Below are 9,436 nucleotides of genomic sequence, written 5' to 3'. Positions count from 1 at the left end.
CTGAGAAAGAGTCTTTGCGTATGGAGATTAACAAGGATGAGGACGAGTTGAAAGAAATCTCTTCCGAAGTCATGGTTGAAGACTCTTTGATGGTTAATTTGGCTGCTCAGATGAAGGAACTTTAAGCCAAAATGGACGACTGCAGGGCGAGAATGGCTGCTAAAAAGCGCAACGCCTCCCAGGGAATTGAGCGAACTAAGTCCTTGGTCGAGCAGTACAAGAAGTTGGAAGTTGATGATGATGTCGCGGCCGAATTGAACATCACTTCCTCTCGGCAGAACGAGGATTGGGAAAAACTTAGGGAACGAATTCGTTCAGTATGTGGTGGACTGTAATTAAGACATATGATATCTTTTTTCTTTTGTAATTTGATTTTCCCTTTGTAACTTTGTTCATCATTAATGAACATTAACTTCTTGTGCATTTATTTGACGTTTGTTCTTTTTTTTTAGTCGTCAATTCTTCAAGTATTTAACTGCTTTGTGCCAAAAATCTTGTCCATTTTCTTTTGATATTTTCACCACTTTTCTCAAGACTCTAGGCTATTTAGAGGGTGTTTGGTAGGAATTTTTATATAAAAATGCATTTTTGAATAGTAAATTGATGGAAAATGTGTGGTTGAAAAATAAGAAAAAGTTTTTGATTTACGTGTAATATTATTTTAATAAAAAATGTGTGGTTGAAAAGAAGAGAGAGAAAAATACATTTTGATAAAAATGGGTGCCAAACGGGGCCTTAATTCCATTTACTAGATAGAAATGTGGCTGTTCATATTCTGTCTCTTCATCTCCACCCCTATAAATGTTTCGCATTTTCCATCTTCCATCTTCTTTTTCATTTTCTTCTTCGAAACCAATTTGCTGTCATTGCTTGGCATTTTGACAATCAATCCAATCCGAAAAATGGACTGTTTAGTTCGTCCATTTTACTATTTGCCTTGATGTCACTTTTGGTGTGGGAGGTATAGGAAATATTTTTTGGCCAGCAGCAAAGTTTTTACCATCGAAGTCCTTCCCATCGTCTCTTTGCCCTTTACAAGGAGTCAATGATAGAAGGCAATTTTTGAGATGCTTGCGGGCCATATTGCTTGCTGAGAGTGCTTCTCAACCTCTTTACCCGCTATTGCAGCGATGCATTTAGGAAGGTGGTGAGGCCAATCCACCTTCTTACTCGGCGATCCCACCATTGCAGCGATACATTTAGGAAGGCGGTGTGAGGTTAGTCCACCCTGTTACTCAACGATCAACCGGGAGATTAGCTTACTTTTTATTGTAGTTTGTATAGCATCCATTATTTGTATTTTCACATCTTTGTAATGAACGTTTGATAAAAAAGGACTTTATTTGAACGTATTTCGCTCTGACCTTGTTATCCTTTAATCGTTCAACATATTTTGATTATGCTCTTATCTTTCACATTCCCATAAAGAAGGAACATATTTTTTCAAATATTTTCCGTTAATGAATCTCACGTGCTTGATGTCATCTAAATCTTCCAAGTGATACGCTCTATTGGGCAATACACTGTTTATTTTGTATGGTCCATCCCAATTGGGTGACCACTTCCCGTACTTTAGATCCTTTCTATCCAAAGGGAGTATCGTCTTCCAAACTAGTTCAAATAGGCTGAACGACTTGGCTATGACTTTTTTATTATAAAACTTAGCTATTCTTTATTTTTTGAACTTGCAAACTATCTAAGACGTCCAACTTTAATTCGTCTAACCCCAATAAATTTTGAACTAGTGATTCGGCATACTCATCATCATTCAACTTATGTTACAAGCACACTCAATCGATTGCACGTTGATTTTCATAGGCAAAACGGCCTCTTGTCCATAAACAAGTTGGAAATGAGTAACTTTGGTACTTGACCGAGGTGATGTTCTATAAGCCCATAAGGCCTTGTTCAGACATTCGTGCCAATTTCTGGCATTTTCATCTATCATCTTTCTGATGATATTTTTTAGAATCTTATTAGAAGATTCTGCTTGTCCGTTGGATTGAGCGTAGTATGGTGTGGAGTTTACTAATTTAACCCCAAACTCGCTCAAAAATTTGTTCACTTGATCCCCATTCAAAGATGTTCCGTAATCTACCATTAACGTTTGTGGAATTCCAAACCTATAAATAATGTGATCACGGATAAACTCTATAACATTCTTCTGGGTGATCTCTTTCAAAGGTACCGCCTCTACCCATTTGGTGAAATAGTCGGTTGCAACTATAACAAAAGTATGTTGCTTGGACGATGGGGGATAAATCTTCCCTATCAGGTCTATCGCCCAACCCTTGAACGGCCAAGGTTTAATAATAGGTGTCATTTCTCGTGCTGGCGCCCTTTGTATTGGACCATGTTTTTGGTATGCTAAACAACTCTTTGCATACTGAACGCATAATTCTCCCATCTTTGGCCAAAAATATCCACTCCTAATAATTAGCCATCTCATCCTTTGGCCAGCTTGATGAGCTCCACATATCCCTTTTTGCACCTCAGCCATGATCGTCTTGGCTTCTTGCAAACTTACACACTTTAGTAATACACCATCAGAGCGTTTCTCAAACAACTCTTCATATATTAGTGTATAGTTCAGCAAACACAACTTCATTTTCCTACTAATCCCCCCATTAGGTTCTTTAAGGAACTCTTTAATCTCTATTCTCCAATTCATTGCATCTCCATCTTGTATGCAGTGAAGTTCAATCTTTCTCGCCCTTCTTTGAGTCACGGGCAATATGATTTCATACTCACAAGTAGACTTCCAATTCAAAACCTTTGAGTACTCTGAGGCCATTTGGGCTAACTCATTTGCCACGTCGTTATATATCCTATTAACGCATTGAAGTTCTACTTGATCGAATTCTTCTAATAATTCTTGGGCGATCTCATATTGACTTATAATGGAATCACTTTGGCATTTAAAATCACCGATCAATTGATGGATCACCAATTGAGAATCGCCCCTAACGATCACATTTCTTACTCCCATATCTATCATTAGTTCTAGGCCTACAATTAAGGTTTCATATTCGGCCTGATTGTTGGTGCACATTCTGTCTAAAGTGAATGCGAACTTGTAGCAAATCCCTAAAGGATTAATCAATGCTACTCCCACGCCTACACCTTTAGAGGTTTTTGACCCATCGAAATACAACACCTAAGGTTTTAACTCGAACGAATTGATTTCTAGTTCGATTTCTTCAGGTATGTCAAGGCATGGATGATCGGCTAGAAAGTTAGCCAAAACCTAATTTTTGACTGCCTTTTGAGGTATATATTGTATTTCGAATTCTGATAAAGTTAGTATCCAAAGGCCTACCCTTTGGTGTAAAATAGTGGGCGAGAACATATACTTAACTAAATTTATTTTAGAAATTAAATTAACGATTACGGGCCGTAAATAAGCCCTTAATTTTGTACATGTGAAATACAATGCAAGATATAATTTTTCAATAGCAGAGTAATTACATTCACATTTCGTTAACCGTCTACTTAAGTAGTAAATTGCCCTTTCTTCACCAAATTGGTCTTCCTGTGCGACCATTCCAGTTATTGATTCTTTTTCAGCCGATACATACACTTTCATTGGCTGTCCTTGGATTGGTGACACCAACACTGGTGGACTTGATAGATATGTCTTCAGGCTTTTAAAAGCATTTTGATGTTCTTCTTTTCAGACGAATTCGTCCTGATTTTTCAGCTTTAAGAGCGGCGAAAAGACTTTAGTTCGCCCTGCACAGTTAGAAATAAAACGTCTTAAAAAGTTTACTTGGCCTAGAAACCTTTGCAATTCTTTTTTGTTGCTAGGTGGTTTGTCCTCTAAAATGGCCTTCACTTTATTTTTATCAAGTTCAATCCCTCTCTTGTGTACTAAGAAACCAAGAAAATTTCCTACATTAACACCGAATGCACACTTCAAGGGATTCGACTTTAGCTTATATTGCTTCATACGCTCAAACGAACATCTTAACTATTTGAAATGGTCCTTTTCTTTAATGGACTTGACTACTATGTCATCTACATACACTTCAACAAACTTGCCTATCATATCATGAAAGATTAAATTTATTGTGCTTTGATAAGTTGCCCCTGCATTTTTTAGGCCGAAAGGCATAACCACCCATTCAAAACATCCTAGAGACCTACGGCATCTAAAGGCAGTTTTGTGTATGTCTTCTTCAACTATATAAATTTGATTGTATCATGAATACCCATCCATGAAAGAATACATGACATGTCCGGCAGTCGAATCTACTAAAGAATCCACCGTGGGCATTGGATACTCATCTTTAGATGTAGCTATGTTTAAATTTCTAAAATCTATACACACACTTAGTTTACCATTCTTTTTTAGTACTGGCACGACATTGGATAATCATTTGACATATCTGGCTGTTCTAATAAAACCTGCTTTCAATAATCGCTCTATCTCTTTCTTGATTTCAGGGAGTACATTGGGAGCAANCTTGTGCTTGAGCGTATCCAGGTTTGGCGATCCGCATCACTTCGTCGTCCAGTTTCCTTGTAAGTACTTCCTTTTTCTAAACAATCTACCTTGTTGACTTCTCGGCCAATGCTTTGCTCTAACTCGTATACTGCCAACTTGTCCTTCAGCACTTTTAGGGCTGTCTCTTCTTTCGCCTTGTCATTGCATTCCTTATTGAAAGCCATCAGTGTGGCTTTGAAGGCCTGAATGTCTGTCATTTGCTTTCGTAACTTAGAATCCATTCAAGACTCCTTGATTATTCCTTTGCCAATTACTGGCTCTTCCAGGGCCACTATATTTGGCCTCATCTGTTTGAACATTTCAGTGAGTGCGTCCACTGAGAACGGTTCTTCGCTTTGCGCGACAACCTGAGTTTCTTCCCCATCTTGTACTACCCTGACAGGTCCATAGTTTCCTTCGTACATGAACTTTTCCACCGAGTTTGCTTCTGCGACAAAAGGCTTATGATCGGCCTGTACCACCTCTGCTTCGCCTTTGTTATTCCAAACGATCAGGCATTGATGGAGCGATGAGAGTATACAGCGACTTTCGTGTATCCAATCTCTTCCTAGTAGTACATTGTAACTAGTAGGACCATCTATTACAAAGAAGACAGTGGTCCTAGTAGTCGTCCCTATAGTTATGTCCAATGGCATAACTCCCTTAGCTGAAGTTGCTCCTCCATTGAAACTAGTGAGGATGACTTCTGTAGGAATCATGTCACCTTCTGTCTTTGCGAACTTTCTCATCATTCTAGATGGAATGGTGTTTATAGCTGCTCCATTGTCGACAAGCACTTTTGCCACTAGGACGCCGTTAACTAGAGCTTTAACGTATAATGGCCTCAAGTGTTTAGTCAATTTCATAGATGGCCGTTTAAAAATAACCTTTTCGGCAGCCTCTATTTCTACTTTCTGCTTGTTTTCTGTCGAATTATCCGCCTGTGATAAGTCGACGTGCGGTATACCACGCTGATCCTCTGTTTACTGAACTTCCTTCCTACTTTTTTCTAATGCTTCCTCATCAGTTACCCAACTTGTGGGAGGAGCCATTATTCTTGGAGGTGACTCATACTTTTCAGAGCGAGGCACTCTCTTTTTCCTTTTGAGTGTCCCGTACAGTACGTAGAAATCGAAAGGACGCCCAGATGGTTCCCCCAACAAGTCTACTTCGCGAACTCCCTCTCGATGTAGTTGCTTCAACAGAGCTCCTCTCTTTCTTCCTTCTGCTTCTAGGTCAATTTCTTCTTCAATGTCTGTCATCCCATTGTCCTCTTCATCGTTGTAGGTCTCTCTAGAAGTCTGGCCTTCTTCACATACCAGCACGCAAGCTTCTCCTTCATTGTCCTCCCTCTCTTCTTCTTTTTCTTTATTCTTGAATTCATTGGCCAGTAGGTAATTATTGGCCACGACAGGAGGCAACGTACCGAATTGGATGGTAAGGGACTGATCTGGATCTTCTTCATCCCTTCTGTCTCGCTCAAACCTTGATCTCCCAGAAGAAGTTTCTGGCAGCTTCTTCATTGATTCATCTCTACCAGTCTCTTCACTATCTTCGAGGACATTTTGATTGGTTACCTTGAGTAGTTTAGGCGCTTTAGGATATGGCACTCCCTGTTGCTGCCTCATCATCCGTCCATAGTTTCGTTGGAAACGCCTTTGTTGGGTTCTAGTCATCTCATCGAAGGGTATTGCCCTTCCTGCATTATACTGGAATGAATGTCATACATTCGGCCAACGAGGTTGCGGCCTGAATGTTCTTCCATTATCTGCTGGCCTGAACTGCCTCTCAAAAGGCGGTCCTCTATAGAATGATGTACTTCGCCCTCTACCAGGCTGAGTGTTTGGGAAGAAGGTAGGGCGATGAGGATGCTGCCATATCCCTGGTTTCTCTGTATTGCTATTCATTTCTCTATTACATCTTGCACACAGGACGTCTTCGTCCTTTTTTGGTTCTTTCCCCTTGATTTGTTCAAAGATACTGGGATGTGGTCTAGGGTCCTCTTCTCTATCATCTACGACCAACTTGAATTTTGGCAACTTGTTTTTGAATCCAGATGTCACCATGTTCACTCCAAGTGGCTGTGGAAAAGGATTTTCGTCCACTGCCATCTTCTTCTTATCATCGAACGTAATTCGTCCTGATTCAATGGCATCCTGCAATACATGGCAAAAAACCAAGCAATTGTTAGTCAAATGTGACCATGCATTATGCCACTTACAATATTTTTTACCCTTAATTTGTTCAAGGTTTGGCAATTTGTGCTTTATCGCTCAACTTTATCTGCTTATCCCTATATAATTTATCAAATATAAGGTCAGCTTTGGCTACGTCGAACGAGAACGTTTTAGCCTTTATGTTTCCATCTTTTATGGGCTCATCTTTGCCCGATGGTCTAGGCTTAGCCATTATGGAACAAGTATATGTATCTCCTTTGACCAATTCGGCCAAACACATTTCAGCCTGGTCGTATGACTCGTCACTGATGGTATGAACATCAAAATTTGGGTCTTTGTAATAAGTCCCTTTACTAGAATTTTTCATCTGTTCTTCATCTCTTATCAGTCGTTCATACCTAATCACATTCGTACACAACTAGAAAAGGTCAGGAAATTCCTTGTTCTGGAATTTCTTTTTTAAATCAAAACTCAAGCAGCCTTGAGCGATTTTGACAAATTCTTTTTTCGGACAGAGGTATAAAACACTTGCTTCTTGCTGTCTTGAACCTTTGAAGAAAACTTTCTGCCCATTCGTTTGGCATTTGACGTAGATTCGCCAAATCAGCTAAAGTGATTTCAGACTCAGTTTTATAAAACTGAGCGTAAAATAACTGTTCCAATTGTTGCCATGTTTGAACAGAGTTCGCTGGTAAGTTGATGAACCAGGAGAAAGTTACTCCTATTAACGAACTAGGGAAAAGCCTCATTTTATGGTAATCGGTTACATCACCACTTTGCAATGTGAATCGTCCTATGTGTTCTAGAATAGACACCTCTCCTAAACCAGTAAACAGTGAGAATTCTGGCACTTTGTACCCTCTAGGCCATGGATATGCTTGGTCTACCCAATCAGGATATGGCTTTGTGTACGTCGACCTAATGACGGGACGCACCCCAAAATCCATCTGGTCCTGTACGATTTCCATAATCTGATTCCTCAACATGACGTTGGGATCATATGGAATTCCTACAGGCTGATTAACCGGTTGATTTGCATGAGGCCTGATGTTTGGTCCTTGATTGGCAACAAAATTAGCATAATTAGGGCCATTACCATTAGCCTGAACATCTATTCCCTCATTAACACGTGGGGTGTGCTGTCCATTATTTAGGACATTATATCTTATGTTTGGATTACCCCCCAAGTTGGGCGTAGCACTACCATTGTTCTGATTTGGCACTGCAGTACCCCCTTGGTTTGAAGTGGAGGGACCAGAAAGTGGTTCTACCCCTTGATTCGGATTTAGGACTGAGGGATTATGTCCCACAATTATCCTAGTTTGAAAGTGATTTGCAAGAGGTATAACCAGTTGACATATTTGGCCTACTAACTTATTCATTGTTTCGTTCAAAGTATTTAGTTGTTTGGTCATATTGTCACAGTGTGCATTCCCATTTTGGGTAAATCTTTCCATATTATGAATACTTCGAAGATTTACCTGTTCAACGTCTTGTGTGAGTTCTCGAAGTAATGCACGCATGGTTCGAGGACTCAACTCCGTCATTGGTTCGTAACGACTGTTACTGCTCTGATTCTGTCCATCTGTTTGTGGAGAGGCATGCTGCTCTTCATATCGCTCGATCACAGACTGGATTCCTCCCTGACTTGCTGCTTCTTTATCGGATCTCTGACGCATATTGTTTCACCTTTTGTATTTTCAACACCAAACACCACTGTCCCACCGGGCGTGCCAAATTGTTTCGCGCGGGTTAGTCGCTAACAATTAAAAAGGATCAGACGATTGTATAAGGACAAACCTCTTGAGACAAAGTCCCAAAAAGGGGTGTTCTTTTATTGGCGATGATTTTACAATTGGAAATTAAAAATAAAATGCCTCCAAGGGGCGCAAGCACACGAGTTACTGAAAAAAGTGTTTAAATCTAAGCTAAGAAAATTAAAATTATATGTTCTCTGTTCGAGAGTTTTTGATTCGGTCCTTTGCTCTATGTCTTTTCTCCCTTTTATACTTCATGGACGATCTCTTTGTGATCAACCGCCTAAAAACTGCTTGATCGTCCTATAACTGCCAACTTTCCTCGTAATGGCCAACTTGTCATAAAAACTGCCTTTTTTAACTGCTTTCATTACTCTTCGTTGTTCAACCGCTTTCGATTGAATTTCTTGAATCGTGGAACGTGATAGGGCTGCTTTAATAACTGCTTTGATAACTGCACTTCTTGATAACCACAACGTTTTATGTTTGTTAAGACTTTGGACGACTTGAAGGTTTGGGCGAGAATAGAGTAACAGCTCTGGGCGACTGTATGGTACTCCATTCGCTCAGATTATGGGCGACTTGCAAACTTGGGCGATGGCGTTACCGCGTTCTTGGGCCTCCCTATTTGGGCCTTCATCTTGATTTGTTTGATTGGGCTTCGTTTTTTGGGTTATCTGATTTGGGGATCCTCCAATTGGGCTTCACTCTTTGGGCCATTCGATTTGGACTGAATTTTTATGTGTCAACAGTATGCAAGTAGGGGAATGAATATCAATATCTATTTATAGAAATAAGGGAGATGTTTATAATTATGCTAATTGATAAGGGATTAAGTTAAAGAGTCACAAAACACAAAGATACTTTGTGAGACGATTGAAAAATGACAGGTTTGTGACAGCAGTTCCGAGATCAGTTTGAATTTATTCCAGAGAATCAACAAGGTTATTTCTTAATCATAGAGCAATATCTTACCATGAAGAAACAACTACATAATTTAAGTTTGTGGTTTAATG

Source organism: Olea europaea, unplaced genomic scaffold (genome assembly GCF_002742605.1).
Source record: "Olea europaea var. sylvestris unplaced genomic scaffold, O_europaea_v1 scaffold796, whole genome shotgun sequence".
In the NCBI taxonomy this organism is placed as follows: Eukaryota; Viridiplantae; Streptophyta; class Magnoliopsida; order Lamiales; family Oleaceae; genus Olea; species Olea europaea.
This window is presented reverse-complemented; position numbering follows the sequence as displayed.